General features: G+C 49.0%; 1 protein-coding gene across 2 annotated transcripts in view; it reads left to right on the top strand.

Annotated features, from left to right (window-relative positions):
- LOC133355137 (myocyte-specific enhancer factor 2A-like) overlaps positions 1-24,891 on the top strand; it is a 127,149-nt gene that overhangs the window by 14,605 nt on the left and 87,653 nt on the right. The window contains exons 1-2 of one of the 2 annotated variants that reach the window (XM_061572461.1): positions 6,126-6,261; positions 10,625-10,759. The gene's annotated coding sequence lies outside the window, so the exon portion shown is untranslated. Of the gene's footprint in view, positions 1-6,125; positions 6,262-10,624; positions 10,760-24,891 lie in introns of those variants that run through there. The other variant, XM_061572460.1, reaches the window with a different exon arrangement.

The raw sequence follows: 24,891 nt of genomic DNA, 5'->3' as shown, positions 1-24,891 counted from the left end.
CAACGAAGTGGCGTATCATCGTGTGGACATTTATAGCAGCAGACAAATACTCTGAACGCGTTGCGATGTTGATTCTAAATGTGGAGGGAAACAACCGGGGTGACCCGGAGAAAATCGACGAGACCACGGGGAGAGAGACACGCAAACTCCCAATATAGAGCAGGCGTCAGGGTCGGGATCGAACCCGCGACCTCCTGTAGACCAGGCGAGGTAGTTAACATTTCGCCACCGTGGCACCCCTACATGTGCCGTCTACACGTGCCGTATACACATACTGTGTTGAGTACATATAGAGGGGCTAGGGGAGTTAGCGATCAGCTATTCAAGGCAAAGTAAGGCCCACGAGAAAGTCGGTGGCCAAGAATATTCACGTTCGCCTTTGTCACACTGCACTTGATATTAACATTCAAGCCTGAGTCGATCTAGAGGAGGCACAGAACCGCGACCGTTTCAGATGCCAAGCCACCGATGTTGGCTGAGAGAGGGGATTGAACCCGGGTGGCCGGATTCGTAGCGCAGTGCGCGAACCGCTGTGTATGTATGGACAAAGATCCCCCGTATAGTCTTTACCAGACTGTTGGGGCAAGTGCTGTTAGCGATTAGAACCAATGAAAGCCCTAGTGGTCATGTTTACACACGGCACAAGGTACAGTAACTATTTTTTTCTTTGAGGCTGAGTCGACCGAGGAGAGGGCCAAGGACCGCTTCAGATAATCGTCGCTGATGTTGGCTGGTCGTGAGCGGGTTTCGTAGCGCAGTGCACTAACCGCTGCACCACCGCTCCGCCGTACACAGTATACAAAAATGCACCGATAAACATGCACGCGTGCATTGGCACTTCCATAAAGACGCGCGCGCACATTGAAACAGGCGTGAATTCACACACAGGTGTACGTTATTCACACGTGTGTAAACACTCGTTTTGTGAAAATGACTTATGACTGTGACATTGGCTGGTTGCACACCGCGTGTTATCAAGGTTGCGCGCGCAAGTACTGTTACACAACACGTGTATGCGTCGTTCTGGCCTCCCCCTAGGTCGACTCAACCTCAGAACGAGGACCTAGTGCGGCGCAAACACATCGCTACTGGGGAGACAAAGGCGGCCGGGCACAGTGCTAGGCACCCCACTCTCTCGTGCGTCGTTCTGGCCTGCATCGGTCTCTGTGTGGAACACTTAAAACCCGAGCGAAGCACAAAGGCGATTTAGTAATTTTCCACGAAACGAGTTAATTGGTAAAACTGTAGAAACCAACATAGTCGAACAAAAATCTACTTTAGGGCTACAGTTACATGAACATATTTTTTAGTTTTTTTTTTGGAATTCACAATTTCACCAAATTTCATCGTCATCGTCAGCCATGACCAATCCACTGCTGGATGTAGGCCTCCGCCCCCCCCACCCCATCTTATATAATCTGCAACAGGAGATGATTTCATTACTCCCTCTTGTCTTTGACTGCCAATCCTTCATTAGTGTCGACCACCGGTCACCATCCCTTCTGGCTGTGACGTGTGTCCTCTCCAAGCCTCTCAACTCGCTGGCCACTGAGTTGTTTGTTCATTAAAATCAAACAGTTTGGGCTGACCCAAATGTTAGAATATAATCATTGGCATCATTGTGGAGAATATAAATAACTCAAATAGTTCACCAATGTCTTCTTCGTGTATTAGTCTATCCAGCTTAAAAAAAAACATAAATAAAAGTATTTCTTCCAAGACCCATCAGTCACAAACGGTAGTGCATACATCCAGCAGTATCGATCCAAAACAAGAAGAACTCTGGATCGGTTCAGACGGCGTGTCTCGTAACAATAGCGTCTTTGAGACGTTGTCGAAACCGACGAAAAAAAAGTTAGAAGTTACGGAATATAAAAAAAAATACAGAACTAGCAGCGAAAAGTAGAAGGAAGAAAAAAAATAATAATGTAATATTGGCGGTGGTAAAATACACAGTGCTGGAGTTTCGCGAGGACCCTTGCCAAATATTACTCATCACGAGAGATGGCCCGCTGAGACGAGCTGCCTCCGTGAAAAATACAATTATCACCTCCGTGGCAGCGGACATTGTGAGAATTCTGGCTGGGCTGCGAACAAAAACGATAAAGTTTCGATTCATTTGCAGGTTTCTCTCTCCTCTCTTCTAAATAAAGTGGAGTGCTTCCGTCAAAAGTTGGAGGGAGGCCTCGGGCAAGTGAAGCGGCCATAGCAGCTGGTTCTTGCCCTCAATACAGCAACGCCGAACATCACTACACACGCCAAGCAAACTTGCGCAGTGCGTTGCATTCATCATCGTCAGCAGCCATGATCGTTCCACTGTTGGATGAAGGCATCACCCTCCCCGCGAGCAGTCAATCCACCCCCGGCCACCTCCTCCCACCTTGGCTGCCACACTCCATGTTTAGTCTCGACCACCGGCCATCACGTCTTTGTTTCTGTCACGTGTCCTTTCAAAGCCCACTTACATTCCTAGCAGTAATGAAGTCGTCTTCACGTATGTGTGTGTGTATGTAGAACTTTGTTTGCACCGTACGTAGCCAACCGTGCTAATCGGAGGTCCTAACTTGCGTTGCAGCCGTGCAATTCTGAGCTATGTACGTCTCCATGCCTCGTTGGACACTTTTCAGATTATTTTATTCCCCCCATTTTCTTTGTCAGTGCCCCGTGCTACCGAGCGTCTGCTTGAGACACGTTGCAATTACATTTTTAATTATTTTACAAAAACACTCCGACCCGGCTCGTGGTCGCTCTATTCACCCATTTCAATCCCGGCCCCGCCTTGAACAACTGCCCTCTGATGCGTTTTCCAGTTGTGCACCTAGCCTGGCACAATCGCCCTTAATCGGGCATTGATCCGCTTTCTCCGTCACGGGAAGCGTTGCCGAATCTAAAGACCCTCTTTCGGGAGGGCCTTGCCGTGGATTTTTCGTCGTTTGCTATTTTTAGTTTTTCTGCACGTAGGAGGAAATTGGAGCACACAGAGAGAAAGACAGAGACACCAGGCTCGCCTGCGAGACGAAAAGATACCTCGCAAACACCGCACGGGGATGGCAGAATCCCAAGCGGCCGACAACACAACATCAGAGCAGCGGACATCGGCGTAACTTATTGCAGTGCATGGCAGTTTTCGTGGGATCATCGAAAGTCTATGATTTAAAAACAAGATTGATCAGTGCTTATCCCAACCCACCTCCCATTGCCCCCCCCGTCAACCCCGTGCCCCCCCCCCAACACTCACGACGTCCCAACCCCCCAATCTCCCACTTGGAAATTGTGTTTTTTTTTCATCCTCCTCTTGGAGCGTACAACCTGGTGTTGCAGTGCACGGCGTTCAGTAACGCGACGCTGAACCAAAATATTGGAACAAAAAGCGAAAAGTGCAGCAAAGAAGCGTGCAGGAGATGCATGCCTCGGTGGTATACACAGGGAGACGGAAAGAGGTGCACGTAGATGAGATAACAGGCGCGGGTTCACGACATCCTTCCAACTTCTTGGTTCTTTCGGTAAAGTCACGTAGAATGGAAATAATAAAATAATAATAAAATGAAACATAATAAAATATTTTATTATTTCTATTCTACGTGACTTTATCGAAAGAACCAAGAAGATGAATCCCTGCAGCCACGAAAGCTTTAAATCGAAATCCTTCCAACTGTTAAGAGAGTTTAAGTGGTCACAGGCAAGGCAGGGCGTGTCAGGGCTAGGAGGGGGCATTGTGCGGGCGACGGTCAAGACTAATGACTGAGTGGCAGCCCAAGGGATGGAACGCATCCCGAGAGAGTAAGTCGACACGAGGAGATGGAGCGATGAAACCAGCATGGATGCAGTTGCCGGTTGAATATTTATATCGCGGGATCGTGAGAGGTGGCATTGACTTGGGGGGTGAGGCCTTCATCCAGCAGTAGATTGACTCTGGCTGCTGATGATTATTTTACCTGCAAGATGTTTTCCGAGATTTCTGTTTAAGTTTTAGCTTTGTTGTATTTTCACGTTTGTTGACTGCTTTACTTAAACCATTGGAACCTCATTTGCCAGAAGAAAAAATATGATAATTGTTTTTTTTTTACCCTTTTATCTGGCAACAAAACTGACAACTTCAAGGACAGTGCATACATTATCAGAGTTATGTTTTTTGTTTGCATTAGGACTGCAGGTATTGTGATCTTTGCAAAAATGACTCCTTGTAAAAAAGGTGTCAGTTTTGTTGCCAGATAAAAGGGTAAAAAACCAATGATTATGCTTTACTTATCTTTGTGACTTCCCCCGTTCTCAATTAAGCGCAGTGTAAAACATTGCTTCGGTGACACGGACATTGCTAGATAAATTGGAACAGATGCGACCTTCATATGATGGCGACCACTAATGATGTTGGTGACCCAGGCACACTCTTACAAAACGATACCCACATCTGTGCGTCTCGAGAATTTTCGCCTGGTTTAAATAATAAAAACCGCAAAACTCGAACATACTTTACCCGCTAGACGCATGGCAAGTGGTTGGAGCCTTTGGGCCAAACGTTAGCCCGACGTTCCCGTGTTTACAAGGGATTCATCGCTGGCTGCGAGCACCTTGTCCGCACTGATCGGCTACTTGGAGGGGTGGGAATATTCATCGTGTGACCCTTTGTCAACGTCACGGTGTTTCCAATTTTATCGCCGCGACTCAGTCTCTTTCCGTCACTGCAGCAAGGGGGCCGATTTGCAACTCAGTCGACAGTCATAACGTCGTTCTCTTGGTTATTTGACAATCTTCTTCTTTTTCGTCTTCCATACGGCTGCTGGTGTCGATGCAGAGCAACGACTACGATTTGACATTCAGGTGGAAAAGACATGAGCAGCTGTGATGTCTCCTTCGTATTCGTGGATGGGGCATCTTGTACGGCCTCTTGTTCTGGATGACCACAGTCGCAAACTACTGGAGCGTTTTTAGTTTTTTTTTCCTCCCACTTGTGCATCGAGCTTCTGCATCTGCCATGGATTGTGCGCATGCGATTTATGGTGGGCCATGCACATCGTGGACAATGACGCGCAATGGTTCCAGCACACTGGGACATGTGATCCAGAGGTCATCGGTTCAATTGGAACTTCCGACGCAGAAGTTGAAAATTGGCGAGTTTTTAAAGTCACTACAGTTATAAGATTTATTTTGATAATTGGTTTTTTACCCTTCTATCTGGCAACAAAACTGACACCTTTTTACAAGGAGTCATGCCAGATAGAAGGGTAAAAAATCAATGATCATATTTTTTACTGGCAAATGAGGTTCCCATGGTGTCACTACAGTTAGTCAACCGGTAGGTCACGTGTGGTGGATTGAAATGTAGGTTACTCAAACCTCTTCCAAGACGTCTTGGCCAGCATGGAAGAGAAGGCCAAAAACAAAAAAAAACATCGAGTGGAGGCGCTTCTGCCAGCAGTCGCTAGCAATTGCAGGGCTGCGCCTTTAAAATGTGTTGCTCTTCTAAAATCAATAAATCTTCAATGTTTATTGACGCAGGGCGTTACACGATTATCTTGGGCAAAAATGAAACAGAGAGCAATACACTCGTGTACAAAAACAACGTTAAAATAAATGTAGATCACAAGAGGATTCATTGTATATGTTATTTTTTTGTTTAAATACCTCCGGCGACTTTGCGTGTGTGTGCGTGTCGCGCACTGCGCCCGAGTCCAAACACGCGCGCTCACCGGTCCCGGGCCTCCCTTAGGTCGGCTCAACCTTAAATTTGTTTACCAACCCGCAACCAGACATCACCACTGGACGGAGGGAGGAGGAGGGGGGGGGGGGAGAGAGAGACAAAGGCGGCCGGGCGTGATACTGACCACCAATCCCATATAAACAATTCCTCGCTCACAGCACTAGCCTCGAACATGCTGTGTAGCCTACACGAAAAATATTCGTATCTCGCCATGCGTGGCTGTCGGAGGTATTTTAAAAAAGGTGGTCTTGGGCCCCCTGGGTAACGCAAGACCTATTCCACCCTCTTACCCCTGACTCCTCCTATATCCCCTAGAGTGCCATGCCTCCTTGTCCCCTCCCACACTCTCAAATCTCCCTTCGAACCTCCCCATCTCCCTCCCACTGCTGCTGCTGCTGCTCTCTCTCTCTCACTCTGTCGGTAAAAATAGCTAAGAGCTGTGGCTGTGGATTCTTCTCCTGTTTCGGGACTGGGCAAATGCTGAGTTGCGTGTCTTCCCCCACCACCCAGCCAGCCCTGTCACAATCATCAACAACAACAACAGCAGCAGCATGATGATGATGGTACTTGTCAATGTCTGTGGCTGTCGATGTGTGTGTGTGTGTCCGTCCGAGTGTTGTTTGCTGTGTGCTGTGCTATGGCTGTTTGTGAGTGCGCCGTTCACACATCGCTTCCTACTGCTGTGGTATGACGCACGCGTGTTACGAATGCTCTTTCCTGCACTTAGAACAGCTGTGTAGTAGTAGTTGTGTGTGTGTGCGCGTGTGGTTTGTGGATATTTGGGTTGCTTGTTATCTGCCTGCACTAGATATAGTAGTGTCTTTGTGTTAATGTATAGGACGTGTGTTAGACTGTCTGGCACCTTTGATGGGTTATGCGTATTAGAGCGTCTTTCGCATGCAGTTGTGTGTTGTGCCAACACAATCCTTGTATTGATGTGCACATACATTTTACCCGCTGTAGTATATTGATGGGTATGTGTGTGCTGAATGGTATAGTGTGTAATCATGTGAAGTGCACTCATGTGTGTGTGTGTATATATGAGATGTATGGTGTCAAACCATGCAGTTGTATGTACGTGCAATTCTACATAGTACATTGACACGCGTACATACATCTTCACAAGGCAGTTGTGTTTATATATATGCTAAATACATTGTATTGTTGCTGTGTGTGTTGTCGTGACGGTGTATAGTTATATTCAAGTAAGAACATCACTCCCGTTCATGCCTTGCTACAATTTCATTTAGTGACACTATTTTCGCACGGTATATCAGTCGGTAACACTGCTTCGAACAATAGTTTGTGTAGTCACAGACTGCTTTAGCTAGAAAAAAAACCTCGTTCAGTATCTATGTAATGTATTATTAGTTCGTGTATACACATGACGAACTATATAGCCCACTATTTATAGGCACACTAAACACACCGCACCACGAGTGTACATTGGCAGTGTTGGGTCGCTCTCTATACTGACAGGCTCGATTCACTGCTGGATTATTTAAGGCGTTGGAGAGCAAAGCATCACAATACCCGGACTGAGTGTACACTCTATTAGTTACATGCTCCGTAAGTGTGAAATTACCACGAGTAGTATTCTGCTTTTTAAAACAATTGTTATGATTGTAAAATATACCTGTTGAGTTTGTGAGTCGATACACATGCACGTATGCAATACAATAATTGACGTGATAGGCGATTTTGATTTAAAGCTTTCGTGACTGCAGGGATTCATAATCTTGGTTCTTTTGGTAAAGTTACGTAGAAGGGAAATGAGAAAATAATAAAAATACATATTTATTGTTTTATATTTTTATTATTTTATTATTTCCCTTCTACGTGACTTTACCGAAAGAACCAAGAATGTGATAGGGGCTATTTCGTTCCCAGCCCTGTTTGTCAATCAACCGCTGCTGTTTGGTTGACCATACTTCACCACTCTGGTCTAGTGCAGGTTTGGTGAGAGGTGTTGGTGGTGGTGGGGGGGGGGCAGAGGCCCAAGACGGGGGTCAAATGTCACTCGCCACTGATGTTAGCCGCCGGTTTCAGAGCGGCGGCGCGCTAACCGCTGCGCCACCGCTCCTCGCAAATGTGTCATTGATATTCGCCCGTGCCTTTTTCTACTTCTGCTTATCGGTGGTACGTGGCAAGTTCACTGTGCAGTTTCTCGAGTTCGAGCATTCATATAAACGCGTGTTACAGTTCTGCTGTTGAAAATCGCCATGATTTACGACCGCTGCTTAAGAAGTTGTATCTTGTTGTGTAAGTCGTTTTGTTATGAGCGGCATATTTGCCTTCATCATACTTGTGCCATACCTTATTGCAGACTCAATTCAGACCTTAGTGGTCACCCCAGTGCCCCTTATGAATATCAACGTTCATCCTACAAAGTCACATCACAAGGGAGAAACACACAAACAAAATAGACATTTCCATGTAAAGCTTTCGTGACTGCAGGGATTCATCTTCTTGGTTATTTCGGTAACGTCACGTAGAAGGGAAATAATAAAATAATAAAAATAAAACATCATAAAATAATTCTCACGACGTTTCGGCCTCGACAGACCTGGTCTTCACCTGAGGACGGCTGCTTGCGTTGTGGCCGAAACGTCGTGAGAATTATTTTATTATGTTTAATTTGTATTATTTTCCTTCTACGTGACTTTACCGAAAGAACGAAGAAGAAAAATAGACACATTGTGTTGTTGACCGTATTGAAACGGCTGTCCGCCGTACGGACCTGGAAACTCAATTTCCCTGTGCAAGAATACGGGGTAAACCGTGTGGGTTGACAGGCATGCTTTAGTCTGTAGAGCCCATTCAAGTTACATTCACTGTATTCTTCGCATTACAATATTAACTTTGCTGCATTTTAAATCAAGAGTTGGGGGTGCGTCGTATAATCTGGGTAGCCGTGTGCGTGGCTAGATTTTTGTAATTTTATCGACACAGGGGAACAGGTTTGTGGTCTTAATTTCCCGACGTGTCTTATAATCCGGACTTTACGGTTGTTGCGTTTGACTGCATCCGATGTCATGGACGTATTCAACTTTGCCGCACAGCATTGCTACATCACCCGCTATTGCGGTTAGTTGCACGGATATGTATAAATGTATTTTTGTCTGTACTCCACGTCTGTTATTACCGTTGTATTATTATTGTATTACTCATCAAGCCATGGTCAGTCCACTGCTGAATGAAGCCCTCCATTATGTTATCATTATCACAACGACCCCAAGGCAATAATCATACAGCTCATTCAAAATTGGTTTAGATCCGTGTAGGTACGGTGATTGGTCAATATATCTATCTCCATCAGCTGGGTCCTCCCGTAGATCACGAGTCTCCACCCCCACCACTCTGAATCCGCCCCCTTTCCCCGCCCCCTTTGAAAACAGAAGCAGCGTCGAGGCCCTGCTTTGGCCCCTTCCTATCCTCACCTCTCCTGACCCCTCTCTGCTGCCGTTTCTCCGCTCCTTTTTCGGTCATTTTCCTCCCGATTTCCCATTCTTCTCTCTTCCGTATTGCCGTTCCATTGTCTTTGCCCCGTGCATTGCATCTTGACTCTCCTCCCCTTCCTGTGGTGTAGCCACGGGTACCACAGATGGTCGCAGCGGTGGCGAGAGATGTAAACGACCTCGCCTGGTGTGCGGGAGGTCGTGGGTTTGATACCGACCCCGATGCCTATATATTTGGAGTCTGCATGCTCTCTCCCCCTGGTTGCGTGGGTTTTTTTCCGGATCCTCCGGGTTTTCGCTCAACATTTAGAAGCAACGTGCGTTCAGAGCATTTTGCTGCAGTACATTTCCACGTGATACGCCGCTCCGTTGAGCTATCATTTGTGGCCAGGTCGCTTCTGAAAAAGAGCTACATAGCTTAGTAGGCCTTACCTGATAAAATAAAAATATTTTAAATAGTTTCGTTTTGCTACTTAGAGCTATATAATGTCAATAACTCCAAATGACATCACACCTACATGATCTGTCGCAAAAGCAACCAACGGTGAATTATGATGTCGGCCGTGACGGCCTATGTATGAAATCAATCGGAGTGCTATTGATCGATTGGAATTAAATTGCCGTTCCGCTTATAGATCGAGATGCGAGAGTGGCAGGGCGAGGTTTAACATCAACAACAGCAGACCTGCGACACAATATCTCTTTCCCTTTCTCACGATGCACCGTGAATTGCTCGAGAGAACGTGTGAGTGTGACCCTGCCCTAACCCAGCGAGGAGGCAGAACACTGGATGTGATTGCTCGATAGCCAGACAGCCTTTCATTGAGGGATGGCAGTCACAAAACAGCGACAAACTTTGAAATCATAATCTTCATTGTAATTTTACAATTATCGAGTTAATGAAAGACGCCGCCCTCCGCAATATTCCTTCGCCACATTCTAGATCACAGTATAAGACGCTCCAGAAAGTAAGACCCACACCATCAATGAAGTTACATAAATCTGGTCTCATGCTCTCTCACACACACTCTGGGTTATATTCAAGACGCACTCCCAACTTTTGCTTTAAGCTAGAGGGGGGAAAAAAGTGCATCTTATAATCTGAAGAATGCGGTTCATGTTATCATCGTTATCATGCTAATAGCGCTGAACGATGTATTGATATATTCATTTCAATCGTTGTGCCTGTAATTTGAGAACCAAAGGCAGAACGAGGAACAACCCTTGAGTACTGGAGGATAAGTTATCATTGAGCGCCACGAAACTGTCGTAATATTAACCAACCTGGGTGGCTGAACAGCAGAGTTCAACTCCTGGTTTTGGGGGAGGCGGGTGGGGGAGGTTGATTGAGCCCATCATCACTGCGGGGTCGATAAAAACGAGTAGCACTTTGTGGAATATCCAACACCGGCTCGCGGCTCTTCATTAGAGCAGGCGGTCTACATGTACGTGTTTTCTTTGTGCCCAGGCTGGCACAGAGTCTGAGAAGAGGTCTCCGATTGGTGGACGGCGCGTGGACTGACGGACCGACCCACTGCTCATCTCAATGCGGCTGGATTCGCGCTGAAGTTCATTTCGAAGCGATTCGAGAGGAACCGTCGAGGTGAGTTCCGACAGCTCGCGTTGTCTTCACGTTCAACGTCTTTTTCTGACACCACCGTCGTCGTCAGCTGTGATCGATCCACTGCTGGATTAATGCCCCCCCTCTTCCCCACCCCCCCCCCCTCCCCACCCCCCCCCTCCCCCCACAAGCAGTGGCCGTGAAGTGTTTAACACGGACGGAATGCTCGGCCTCTGCTGCTACTGATGAGGGATGCTCTGATCCAGCAGTGGATTGACCGGGGCTGGGCGGTAGTGGTACGGGATCGCAGCGTTGGCCAGCGTCGTACGTGCCGGCCAACTTGCACCGTGATCGTGTCGCTCGAGCGTCGGTGGAAATTCCACGTTACTCTGGAATGTGCCTGATCTCCATTAGATCTCAAAAACTAAGCAGGTTTGAGCCTGGATATTGCTTGGATGGGTGACCACATTGAGGCCTTCATCTAGCAGTGGATAAACAATGACCGATGATGATTATTAACATTGCTATTCGTACGTGGAGCACTCGCTGATTCGTTTTGTACATTTCACAATGTACAACATTACGCAATGTGCAATTAAAGACGCATTTCATTTAACAAATCGAAACTAAAGGCAAAGGCGCAGGAAGCAAGCAACTGCTCGCTCATGCCACTGCTAGCGTAAAGGGGCCCCCCTCCCCGCTATAGGGGCTCCTATAGAGACGTTGTTGGAAGGGGTGAGAGTACACACACTTGACCCCCACCACGTGTAACCTGCCGGTCCACTCGCACTGTGTTGTGCTGATTTATACTGCTGGGCGGGGGGGCGGGGGAAGACGGCGATTCACAGAACTCGCGCCGTCGTTTCAAACGCCGCAGCGGCAGACAGGGTCGGACCCGGCGACCTCTGGATTTGCAAGTTCCAGCGGCGCTCGCCGTTGTTACACCATCGTGGCAGCGTCCCCGATTTCGATCGAAGTTGAACGCCGGAATCGTGAGCCGTGCCCTTAGGGTGCGCGGCGAATCGGGGGTGGGGGGGGGGGGCCCACGCTTCAATGTCACGGTATCACATGTGATGCTTCCCGGTTTAATTCGAAGGCGTTTGGGGGAGAGCGGTGGGGAGGCACGGTGGGGTTGGCTCCAGGTCACAGCTCTTCAGCTATGGACGGCTCTGACTGGAATATACAGATGCGGCAGTTAGGCAGCCTTCTGCCAAAAAAAAAAAATACCAAACTACCGTACATGGATTACGGCTTCAATTTCCTTTCTGTGATGGTGTGAAATATTTCTATATACGTGTGTCCGTGTGTGTGATTACGTGCTTGCTTTACAAGTGCAGAGATCCGTTTGTGCGTGGTTCTGCCTACATCTTCACGTGATGCCACACAATGCGGTGCACAGATAGTACACGCACGAAACGCGCGCGCGTGTGTGCGTGTGTGTGTACACAGAATCCCGCGTATCACTCGCGTCGTGATCTTGCGAGAAGCGTTAACTCGTCATAACAGCATCTGCTCGACTACGCCTGTCTGCAGAGTGACCCATATACAGATTCTCCACGACAATAATGGAGAGGAATTGAAGAGAGAAAGAAAAAAAACGTGACTTTGTTTCGAAGCCTCTGCCCAGCAAAACGCTTGACCGGCTTTTGGCGGAACATTTGGCGCAACGTTAGAATGTCTATTGGGTACGTCTCGCACCGATAAAACGACAATAGTTCACAGCCCCCTAGATTTGAAGCTTTCGTGACTGCAAGTATTCATACTCTTTGGGTTTTTTTCGGTAAAGTCACGTAGGTAAAAAAATCTAATCAAATAAATGAAAACAACTAAATTAAATCACGACGTTTCGGGCGCAACACAAGCATCCCTCTTCAAGTGGGGGACAACGTAGCGAAAGCACAACCGCTTAAGTGTGTCTCAGAGATGCTTTCAGGACGTTGCCTTCCAGTCCACAGTCCGCCCACACACTCACCATGGCCACCCCCTCCCCTCCCTCCATCCCCCGCGACTATATAATTCCTCGTCACAGCCATCTCTTAGACACACTTGAGCAGTTGTGCTTTCGCTACGTTGTCCGCACCTGAAGAAGGACGCTTGTGTTGCACCCGAAACGTCGTGATTTAATTGAGTTGTTTTCATTTATTTGATTTGATTTTTTTTTCCTACGTGACTTTACCGAAAAAAAAAACCCTTGTTGGGCCGATGCTGGATGAAGGCCACCCCGTTGCTTTGTGGGTCATGGAAGTCGTTTGACCATACTTCACCACGCTGGTCACTGCGTGTTGGTGAAGGTGGGGGGCGGGAGGCCCAGGACTGCTTTAGATATCTCTCGCCACTGATGTTAGTCGTGGCAGGCCATCGGACATCCGGAAAACAAACCTGGTTCACAATTATAATTTACAAAAACTGGGTAAATTTATATATATATTTACATTATTAAATGTAATACAGTTATAGTATATAATTCAGTGATACATTTCTTAGATGCAAATTTTTAAATGGTTAATTAATTTTCGTGTCTCACAGTCTTTGCATCGAGCAATTAAATAATTCTCTTTTTTTAATCGACACTGTACAACTTTCCGTTTGGAATTGAATAATAATAGTACACCTTTTTTCTTAAATTAACGAGTCCTTACAATCATTCATTTATCTCCCGAGGCATCCTAATAATAACGCTCGCCAGTTAATTACCCAGGACAGGCTTTTGCCAAGTCTCAAGCAGCGTGTGTTCGGGAATGTGCTGCTCCAAGTTCAAGTTCATTTATTAGGTATATAGCCCTGTGAGCCATTCGGCTCTTGAATCGGGTGCAACCGCAACAAACAAAAAACATGAACAAAAAACATCTTAAAGTGAATGTGTAACTAAGTGCAAACAGAAAATCCAAGAAAAGACAGCAAAATATTGCAGAAAAAAAACCGTACACCAACGCTGTGTGCAAAAATCCCAGTGGGATGCAAGTCAAACAACAACAACAACAACCACAAGACGTCATGGATCCCATCGTTTGGTTGTAGTTGGTAAATCGTTCGCGAGAGGAGTTCCGAATTGGTGTTTGGAGGAGGAGGAGTAGGCTGTAAAACCTTGAGACAACCCAGCGCCAAGCAGACAGACGCTGTCTACGAGGGGGTGACACTGAAGCCGCACTCCCATCTCCTGGTTACACTCGGATAACTGGACAGGGTTTAACATCGGCCAATGCGTCTTCGTTTCTTTTTTCTCGGAGGTATTTAATTGGCAATATTTATCATTGAACTTAATAACGATGGCGACACGCAACGTTTGGTCCATATTGGGGACCGTCCTCACGAGAGATTTCATTTCTGCCGTGCAAGGCAGAGGGGACGGACAGAGACGGTTCAACCACGTGGGCTTTGGCGACGAAATATTGTCCATAATGGAGGTGTTATTTTGAGCGTACCATCTGATGCACTCGAGCTCTCGACCTTTAGGTTGTGAAAGCGTTTAAATGAAATAAAAAAAATTCGTCGGCTCATTTGCGTTGCCCCCCTGGTTTCGTTCAAACCGCACACACAAAGATAAAGATCCCCCGTATAGCCTTAACAGACTGTTGGGGCAAGTGCTGTTAGCGAGCACCTATGAAGGCCGGAACGGTACACGAGGGGGTGGGTGGCCAGCACCACGCCCGACCGCCTTTGTCTCCCCAGTCGCGATGTTTACACACCGCACCAGGTACTCATTTGAGGCTGAGTCGACCTAGGGGAGGCCCGGGACCGGTTCAGATAATCGTCACTGGTGTTAGCCGTGAGCGGGAATCGAACCCGAGTCGCCAGGTTCATAGCGCAGCGTGCTAACCGCTACACTACCGCTCCCCACAAAGATCCAAAGATAAAGATCCCCCATATAGCCTTAACAGACTGTAGGGGCAAGTGCTGTTAGCACACGCACACACACGCGGGCACGCACACACGCACACACATGTGGGCACGCGATAACGTGTATGTGTCGGTGCTATGTGAACCCAGTGGAAACATTTCGTTGATGTTGTTGTTGTTGGGGTTTTGTTGTTGTTGTTGTGTTGTTAAGGAGCCTCTTTTCTTCCCCAGCCGTGCACACGCGGTGGCTTTTGGCAGCGAGCCGGCTGAACTCCCCCCCCCCCCACTACCCACCACCACCCCCCCAACACAAAACAACAACGCGGTTTACATTTTAGAAATTTTTTTATTTTTATTGTAACGCGACATAGTTTGATGTGCTCGTACGATTAGAGAGGGTGGCGCAGGGTAGAATCTTGTTTTGCCGCTTTGTGGTGAAACGCAGCGGCAGCTCCGGTGGTGGGTCCAGATGGATGGACTGGCCCCTGCCATGAGAATGTGGAATGTACGTCACGAGGGTCGCTTGTGCTAATGATGAGCACCGCCCCACTGAAAAGTGGCTTTGACTTTTGTTTTTACATTGCAGGACACAATAATAAAAATAAAACGTAATAAAATAAAATTCTCACGACGTTTCGGCCACAACGCAAGCAGCCGTCCTCAGGTGAAGAATTCTTCACGGCTGCTTGCGTTGTGGCCGAAACTTCGTGAGCCGTCCTCAGGTGAAGAATTTTTTCACCTGATGACGGCTGCTTGCGTTGTGGCCAAAACGTCGTGAGAATTCTTTTATTATGTTTTATTTTTATTATTTTATTACTTCCCTTCTACGTGACTTTACCGAAAGAACCAAGAAGATGAATCCCTGCAGTCACGAAAGCTTTAAATCGAAAATTGCAGGACAACTCAATGTGGGGAGGTCTTCAGCCAGCAGTGGAGTGATCGTGGCGACTGATAAATGTTGCGTGTAACTCCGTGGTGAGCGGGTTGATTACGAAATTTTGCCAGGCCCCTATACAGCGCGGACGTAATAATAGCGCACGGCCCTTTGTCAATCCACTGCTGGATGAAGGCCTCCCGTCATCATGCCAGTCATGGGGGGGGGGGGGTTGTTTGACCATACTTCGCCATGCTGGTTCAGCGAAGGAAGGGGCATGCTCAGAAACCCACGTATCGCAGTGCGGCGGCTGCTACAACCACCTTGTTAACGTCAAGGACCCTGCGCTGTCCACTTCAGAGTGGCTGTCTCGTAGGGGATCATATCAGGTGACGAGCGCACGTGCACACGCATGCACGCGTGTGCTAGAAACACGACAGCTGCACTACCTGGCGACTTCCTCGGCGTTCAGGTTCGCGATCGCGTTTCGGGCGATTGCGTCAGACGACACGTGACAGTGTTCAAACCCAAACTTCTCTCCTGGCGCATCGCGATCATCGGCATCATCAGCAGCCATGATCTATCCGCTGCCAGATGAAGCCCCCCCCCCCCACCGCCACCCATCAAGCCGTCGTCATTCTCTCGCGATCTCGCAGCACGACAATCCGTGCGGCTCCTCTCCTACCGGACATCTTTGAAAAAGAGCTTCATAGCTCATCGGATTCTGACGATTCTGATTCTGCACGGGCAGATCCCGTCGCTCCGTCTACGCTTGTGGACGCCCTCCCTGGCGTGTGTTTCCCTCCTTTGGCTGCCACTCTGTGATTATCCTCGACCACCGTACACCCTCACCCTGGCTGCGATGATGTGACCCCTTCCCCGCTGCCCCCAAGCCCACTTCACTTTTCTCGACGACGACCGTTGTCATCTCGCCCTCTCGGGTATGTCCTCGAATCCCACGCGTTCCTCGCTCTCCCCCGGGCCAGCGGAATCCTGCTGTGATGCACGCGCGTCCCCCGTGTCTCACCCACACGCACGCACGCACACCACCACAGGCGCACACCTAGGAGACGGCCTCACTCGCCACTCCAGCCGGCGTCATGCTGTGAGTTTGCTCGGCTTACTTCTTCTATCCAGCAATTAGTGTTGCTGCTAATTGCAGTGCTGCGTTCCAAATCATTGCCAGTGTCTGAGCACTAAAGAGTAATAGCAATCGTGATCCGGGTATAATTATTAATGAATATTAATGATGATAGTAATTCTATTTTACGGCCCCGTTTCAGTCTATCAGTCACGGGAGTTGTTTGACCATACTGCACCACGCTGGTCAGTGCAGGTTGTTAGCGAGAGGGGGACACTCATGACCTGCTCAGATATCTCTCGTCGCTGATGTTAGTCGCCGTGGCTGCCAATAAAACTCAGGCCCTTGGTCCGTAGTCCAGTGTGCTAACCAATGCACCACCGCTCCACTCTCAGTCATAGAGTCCCCCTTCATTTGTATGTATGTTGAACTTCTTTCGCACCATACTCAACTCAATACAAAAAAGCAGTTGTAAAGAAATTAGTTTTCAGTCTAGATGTAGAAGTGCAGAGCTCCAATGGCTTCCTAATATCGGAATGGAAGAGCGTTCCAGACGGCCCGCAGAAGCGCGGCTGAAAGCGTGCGATGCTCTTTAACCAGGAAAGACTCATTAAGATTCAAGGTTACCCATAGTAGAGGGTTTTCTTTTGGGTTAGATCGGGTAAACATAAATGTGTCGCTAAACCCGGATAATATTGGTCGTGTTAAACAGATTCGAGATTGTTTTTCGAAAGGGTCCTGCTTCATTGGGATGTTTAGCCAAGACTCAAATTGTAACTGTAATTGCCCCCCCCCCCCTCTGCCGTGCACGTGTTGATTTTCCCCGGGAACTCAGGTTATCTCTCCTTGAGAGAACGGAGAAAACACATGCGGTTTTCTTCTCTTCTGAGAGAACGCCTGTAGCACCCGGAGAAACCGCACACGTGTGGTGAGAGGGGACAGCTAACGTTACAATTTAAGTTCCTGAATCAATGGGGATGGAGCCGCTGTGCAGTGGTTAGCGTGCCGTGCTCTGAACTGGGCGATCTGAGTTCGAGCGATTTATGAACTGGTTCTGGGCCAACCCCTGCCCCCCCCACCCCACCACATTCACGAACCAGCACTGACCAGCGTGGTGAACTGTGGTTTAAAACAAAAAAACCCAGCCTAAACCATCATGGCCTTGCACCCGCCGCGAACCCAAAATCCACGCCTACAATCAGCACGGTTGGCTACGTGCGGTGCGAAAGAAGTTCAACACACGTAGCACATAGATAAATCCATCCGCATCGTTTGACTCTCAGAGCTCCGTAGAGAAGTTGCAAAACTTCGCGTGGCTCAGCATAAACACGCCGTCGAGGTGTGGCAGAGAACGGCGTTGACCGTGCGTGTCTCTCCTCTGCCTGGCTCGTGGCAGAATCCCCGACATTTCTAAAGAACGAAAAGGGTCACGACCCGAAATGGCACGTTTGCCTCGCCGCGTTACACGCACCCGTGTCGCCCAGTGATCGTGAAAGGCTGCTGGCACGTGCGTGCGAGAGGGGGGCTGGCGTGACCTGTTGGATGTTATCGAACGTTGTTTTCGCCCCAATTAATTTCTTCCGCAATACTTAACATACCAGGGGCGCAGCGAACGGCTGTGCAGCGGTTATCGTCGCTGGTCACAGCTAACATCCGTGGCGTCCGATATCCCAACTGGTACCAGGATTTCCCCGGCCGCCCCCCCCCCCACCCCAACTCCCCCCCTCCACCCCAACTCCCCCCCTCTTCTTCACCAACTTGCACTGACCGGCGTCGTGGAGTACGATAGGAATAAAAAAACTGACTTTGCTTTCTGTCGAGAGGGCTTATTTCATCCATTGTTGGATTGAGAATGGGATGGAATTTGTTGTTTTTGTACGAAACTTAAAGTCCCACGGGATGCAGCCGTGGTACGATGGTCAGTGCACCGCACTTCCAATCCAGAGGTCGTGAGTTCTATTAAAACTATTCAACTATAAACTACTTTTTGTCGTTTGCCAGTCAAGGCCCACTGAGCTGTCTAGCTCTTTGTCAGAAGCGACCTGGCCACCACAAATGATAGCTCAACGAATTGGCTTGTCACGTGCATATTTATAGCAACCAAAATGGTCATTCGTACGACCCCCTGGCGCGACAGGCGGTTGAAACGTCACGTGGAAAGTTTCGTAACTACTGCCCCCGCCACCTCTTTGTGTACGTCGTTAGATAACGCAGTTTGTCGATCACAAAGTCACGAGCGGTTGGGTTAAGTGTGGGTACTCCCCACTCTGGAAAGACGTCTGGCTGAGTAGGGAGAGTAGTGAGCTCCATAGAGCGGCCTCTTGCGGTGGCGAGAGCGAGCTCTTGCAGGGCTTGTGCCTATCCCTTTGTTTTTGTTCGCAAAAATCCCAGTGTTGCTCAGAGTGTCGCAGGATTGGACGCAAAAAAATAAATCGGGGGCAGGGTGGGAGGGGGGGAAAGGGAGCAACATCGTTTAGTTAAAAACAGAATTCGATTGTTTCAAAATGACAGTTCATCCTTTTTCTACAAAGGGGTTAGGCCTGTTGTGGAGGAGGGATTTTTGGGAGTGGGGCGCATCGCACAGATCCACAGCCCATCTGCTGACAGACTCGCCCCTCAGGGCTGCCCCCCACTTCCCACCAGCCGCCCCCCCACCCACCACCACCCGCCAATGCGAGATTTGTAATATGGGACCCATGCCCACTTCTTGATATGTACGTACATACGTATGCTGGAACTTCTTTCACACCGTACGTAGCCAACCGCACTAATCGGAAGTGCCCCGTCAATTAAATTTACGGCAACGATTCGTAATCGATTTTCGGGTTTGGGCCACGTAATGATCTGACCGTGCGCTTGTGTCGTCCAGACCCTCCACCATCCAACGCAGCCTTGCCTCGCTTCTCCCGTACGCATGCGTGTTGAACTTCTTTCGCACCGTACGTAGCCAACCGTGCTAATCGGAGGTGCTCATCGGGGGGGGGGAGGCGGGGCGGGGTGCGATGCCCTCGCTTAGTCTCGCAGAGACGCCCACGAAGCCAGAGGTGATCCCCTGCACACGCGAGCATCGAGGTATCGGTGCTCGTTGCCTGTCCACAAGCCCTGACCCAGTGGTGGAAACTCCCCCGTTGCTGTGGCGAGACCGAGTACATCCGTAGGACAGCCGCACGTTGGAATTCCTCGCCGTTAGCAAAGAGGGATGCTCGGCTGAGACACATTTGGGGAGTCTCAAAAGCAAGGGGGGCAAATTTCTGATGATGTTACTTCGATGAGGGCAGGGGTGAGCCAACCTGTATCAGACCAAGAGCCAGAAGCTCGCCATGACTTCTGCAAAGAGACAAGTGTGTGGGCATATTTATATTGACAGCTTTCGGCACAGCTCAGGAGACATTCATTATTCAAATCTAGAATGCATTCATTATTCTTTGCTACTACTGTGGTCGTGCGTTCTACGTTACGTGCCCTTCGATAGAGCTGCATGTGGTGGATTAAAAAGCCGCATGCGGCTCAGGAGATGCCAGTTGGCCACCGCTGGGGGTAGGTGGGACGCAACTCGGTTGGTGCCGTGGTTGGGGCAGTAGCGCTAGGAACCAGGCGAGCCACGGCCGGCATCGGTGGTGAGCGACATCCAAAACGGGTTTCTGGCCCGCCCCTCTTTACTTCGCCAAGCCCGCCGCACTGACCAGCGTGGTGAAGTATGGCCGGGCGACCTCATAGCTGGCGGGGAATGTGCCGTTCATGAGCGTCTATTAAAGGCCGCAGGTGATGTGGCCAGCACCACACGCCCAGACGTCTTTGTCTCTCCAGCGCTGGTGCGAGGCCAAACACAGCTCACGAACGTGCGATAACCCCGAAGACGGCATATATTATCGTGCGCCGGGTATTTTTGTACCAATCCCTGAAATGAGACACTACTATTATTAGTATCTTTAAAAAAAAAAGTTAAACGTCATGACTTCATCGGCGCGTATTTTAGAAGGATGCTAAGTGAGTTCCTCCTTTGCACAACTGTCATTGTTTTACCTCCCAACTTCTTTCCTGCAGCACTTTAGCCTTTTTTTCTGGTTACCCCCAACGCCCACCACCCCCCACCCCACCTCCCTCCCTTCCCACCTACCCGCCCACTAGACCGCCCGCCCACCCACCCACCGCAAAGTTTCGTAAGATAATTAGGGACAAGTTCTAGCACTGAATGTTAGCTCCAGTGCCGAGCCTTTGCTGACGCCAACGAAGAGAAGGATCATAATGGAGGGGGGGGGGAGAGAAGAGGGGGGTGGGCGAGGGGGGGGTCAAGCGACGGGGTCGTGTTTCTCAGAAGATCAAGTTTTAAGTGCATTGGCTATTGTGAGGCGACTGACCGTACCGCTTCGTAGGGGACTTCACATTCAGGGGGCCACGTCCGACGTTCCACTCCACGTGTCTCGGGCGGGCAGGGGGAGCGAAACGTCGGACGTCGCGCCGACCAACACGCGGCACGCGCGGAGCACACGTGGGGGTGTGGGGGGCAGCTGTTGTAACCGCGGCTCGATTGTCCGCCCCCCATCGTCCCGCACGTCCCCTCCATCGTCCGCCCCCACCGCCCCCGGCACGTCCGCTCCGCACACCTCCTCCTCTCTTCCCCGGGGATGGCGACGAAGACCGAGGGAAGGGGCGCGTTTTAGCGCGTCGTCCGTATTTCCCGTGGCGCTTGGATTTGGTCGAGCGTTTTCGCGGAGGCCTTCATCCGGCGGTGGATTGTTCGAGGTGGCTGAGAGTTGCTTCTCGGTTTGTTATTTTTTGACCGTCTTTAGTTTTTTGTTATTTCGTCGACCGACCCCCAGCCGAGGTGTCGCCATTAGCATCAAGAGTCAAATCCCCCGGAGTTGTTGTTGTTGTCGTCGTCGATTCGGTTTCGCCGTCCCGTTCACATCCTCGGCTTTATTTCCTGTCTTGTCTGTAAGTTTCGCCCGCTCCATTTTAGCCTAAATATTAACATTAGCGTTCCATTTGCATCGAGCACATTGTTCTGGTCCAGGCCCCAGATCTTTCATGTATGGACTAGCCTTTTGCCCGTCCAAGGACGGGTGTATTGCAGGAAATCGGAAACTTGCAAGCGAAAAAGCAGACCGCGACGTGATATAATCATTGCATCAATTCGTGTGCAATCGGTAAGGCCGCAGGTGACACAGACTTAGTTAATTTAAAGGTTATAATCCCTTGTTCATCATGACGTCCGTTTTACTTTGATGTATCAATAGCGTCAAGGAGATCACGTGACGTGAGGGTTCTGCCTTTGTAGTGAGGGTTGTGAGTTGACGCCAAGGAGGGGGGAGGAGGCGCCTCGCCCCGCCCCCCCCATGTGGAGTGACGTCATCCGCTAATTATTATCGCGGGGGGGGTGTCCATTTGGAGGACGTCACCTGTTCATGATTATTAATGAGGGGGGCTGTTCGATGTGGAGTGACGTCACGCGCGTTACACACTGACATTCTTGGGTAAATATAGTAGTAAATGTTGAACTTCTTTCGCACCATACGTAGCCAACCATGAATATCTTTCGACCACTGATTGCCTCTTCTCTTGAACACACAGCGTGTATATGACACAACGCGTGTCACACTCTGTATAGAGTCTGGAGATGCATTTAAATTTGGCCGCTGTTATAAATGCACTTAATGTTACCGTTCGCTTTAGTTTCATACATCGCGTCGTCGTTCGTGCAAAGTGCAACCTCTCGTGATCGCGATTACAACATTTCCCGAGCTGCGCGGTCCTCCCTATGTGAGGATGTGTTCCGCCAATGAATGAGTTGTTTATACGCGTGGGAGTAAGCCGGAGCACCCGGAGAAGACCTACTCTTCTTCATCTTCTTGGTTCTTTCGGTAAAGTCACGTAGAATGGAAATAATAAAATAATAAAAATAAAACATAATAAAATAATTCTAACGACGTTTCGGCCACAACGGCTGCTTGCGTTGTGGCCGAAACGTCGTGAGAATTATTTTATTATGTTGTATTTTTATTCTTTTATTATTTCCATTCTACGTGACTTTACCGAAAGAATCAAGAAGATGAATCCCTGCAGTCACGAAAGCTTTAAATCGAAAGACCTACTCTTTTATGGGACCAACACCATCTCATACAGAAGGGAAAGGTGACATTGGTCCGCACTTTGCCGTGCCGCCTTCTCCTGGCGAGCCAGGGTATGTGGCTCCTCCTCGGCCCCCCCACGGGAAGGGGAGATTTCCCAAACCCTCGCTGCGGCTGCTGCCTCCACAGCGCTGGATTACAAGCAGCCATGTGCAGCGTAGCAAACCACCGCCGCCACACCGGATGAATATTTAAATGTAGATTGAAAACTCATTTCTTGAGACCTGCTTTTTGTGTTTAGTTTGTTGTCCCCCCTCCCCTCCCACACCTCTGAATGGCTCCGTACGGTACGAAAGAAGTTCAACATACGTAGCACATAGATAAATCCATCCGCATCGTTTGACTCTCAGAGCTCCGTAGAGAAGTTGCAAAACTCCGTGTGGCTCAGCATAAACACGCTCTCCTCTACATGGCTCGGTGGCAGAATCCCCAACATTTCTAAAGAACAAAAAGGGTCACGACGCGAAATGGCACGTTTGCCTCGCCGCGTTACACGCACCCGTGTCGCCCAGTGACCGTCGAAGTCTGCTGGGCACGTCCGTGCGAGAGGCGCGTAGTAGATTGGAAAGGAATCCGCTTCTTTGACGCCACGATAAGCACACTTCGAGGGGCACTGCGGTCGATATAGAATTGTCCGCGTCTGCGTCCGCCGACGAGCCAAGGCACCGTCGCGCCCGCGGCGAGTGCCGAGGGCCGGCGGGGATTCGTCTTGTGGAGCCGTCTCGCGGGCGGTACGACCATGCCAACTCCCCCCCACCGCCTTCCCCCCCCCCACCTCGTTCGCAACGGACGCCGGAGCCATTTAAACGCATCTTGAATTCATGCATACATTCATAGCGCTGTAAGCAGATGGGGTAAGTGCCATTATATATTTAAAAGATCCTTCTGCGGTATTCCACCGTGGCTCCGAAATACAAAGTAAAAATTGGAGACGCTCGCGCTTGACTTTGTAATTCGGCGCTGACCATTCAACGGGTCCTCAGTTTTATTTGTCACACAGGGACAGCTGCCGCTGAGGGGTCCCCACCCTTGGCGAGGTAGCAGCAGGGCATTGCATATGGTTGCCATGGGATGTGATTTAAACGCACGGTACGGACGCACTTGGAGTTTCCGTGGCATTTCAGCAAGTGCCACTATAACATGCAAATCCTAATCTGAAATGAAAAGCATCACTACTTAGGGCGGGCGAGCAGGGGGGGAGCTAATGAGAAGCATGGAATTAAAAAAGGGATCTTTATATATTTTTCGTTTTCGGTATCGGATGATGTCAAGAAGCGCACACTGTTGCAATGATGCAATGGTGCAAGAGCTGGAATCTGAAACTTAGATGCAGGGGACCCTCACAAATTTTAATTTAAAAAAAAATAGTTTTTTTGACATCCATCAATCGGAAGTACTGTTTAGGATTAACTTTTATGATGCAGATTTGATTTTTTTTTAAGTTGCACGAAAATCCGAGCTGTGGTTCGATAATGCTTTCAGATGCACGTTTGCGGCCGTCTGGAACGCTCTTCCATTCCGATATTAGGAAGCCACTGGAGCTGTACACTTTTAAATCTCGATTGAAAACTAATTTCTTTAGAAACTGCTTTTTGTGTTTAGTTTGTTGTCCTTCTCCCGCACCTCCGATTCGTGGAATCGGCTCCGTATGGTGCAAAAGAAGTTCAACATACATACAAATAAAGGGGACTCTGATGACTGAGAGTGGAGCCGTGGTGCAGTGGTTAGCACACTGGGCTACAAACCCAAAGCCTGAGTTTTATTGCCAGCCACGGCGGCTAACATCAGTGGCGACAGATATCTTGACATTTCATCTTCAACAACCCGCACTGACCAGCGTGGTGAACTATGGTCCAACAACTCCCATGACTGATACAGTCATACGAAAGACGTTCAACATACACACGCACGTACGTGTACGGATGTTTGGTGGATTGTTACATCACAGGGTCGTGCAGGGATGGCGATTGCTTTGCCATGATTCCACGCAGCCGTTGTAGACCCTGTAGACCAGGGGTTGGGAACCTTTTTGACTGGGAGAGCCATAAAAGCCAAATATTTCTAAATATATTGCATTGAGAGCCATATAGTATTTTTAACGTATAATAAATTAAATATGTCTTACTTTTAATGCGACTTCTGGTGCTGCATGGTTTTGCTGATGGCCTTGTGTAGTCTGGTTCGTACGTGGTGAGGTTGAGCTTCGTGCAGGCGTTGAGGCCCCGTGACCTGTGAAATTTATCTTCAAAACTAA

Source organism: Lethenteron reissneri, chromosome 50 (genome assembly GCF_015708825.2).
Source record: "Lethenteron reissneri isolate LAM-NWPU_2019-01 chromosome 50, ASM1570882v1, whole genome shotgun sequence".
NCBI lineage: Eukaryota > Metazoa > Chordata > Hyperoartia > Petromyzontiformes > Petromyzontidae > Lethenteron > Lethenteron reissneri.
Note: the sequence above shows the minus strand (reverse complement) of the source record. Positions and strands in the feature narration are given on the sequence as shown.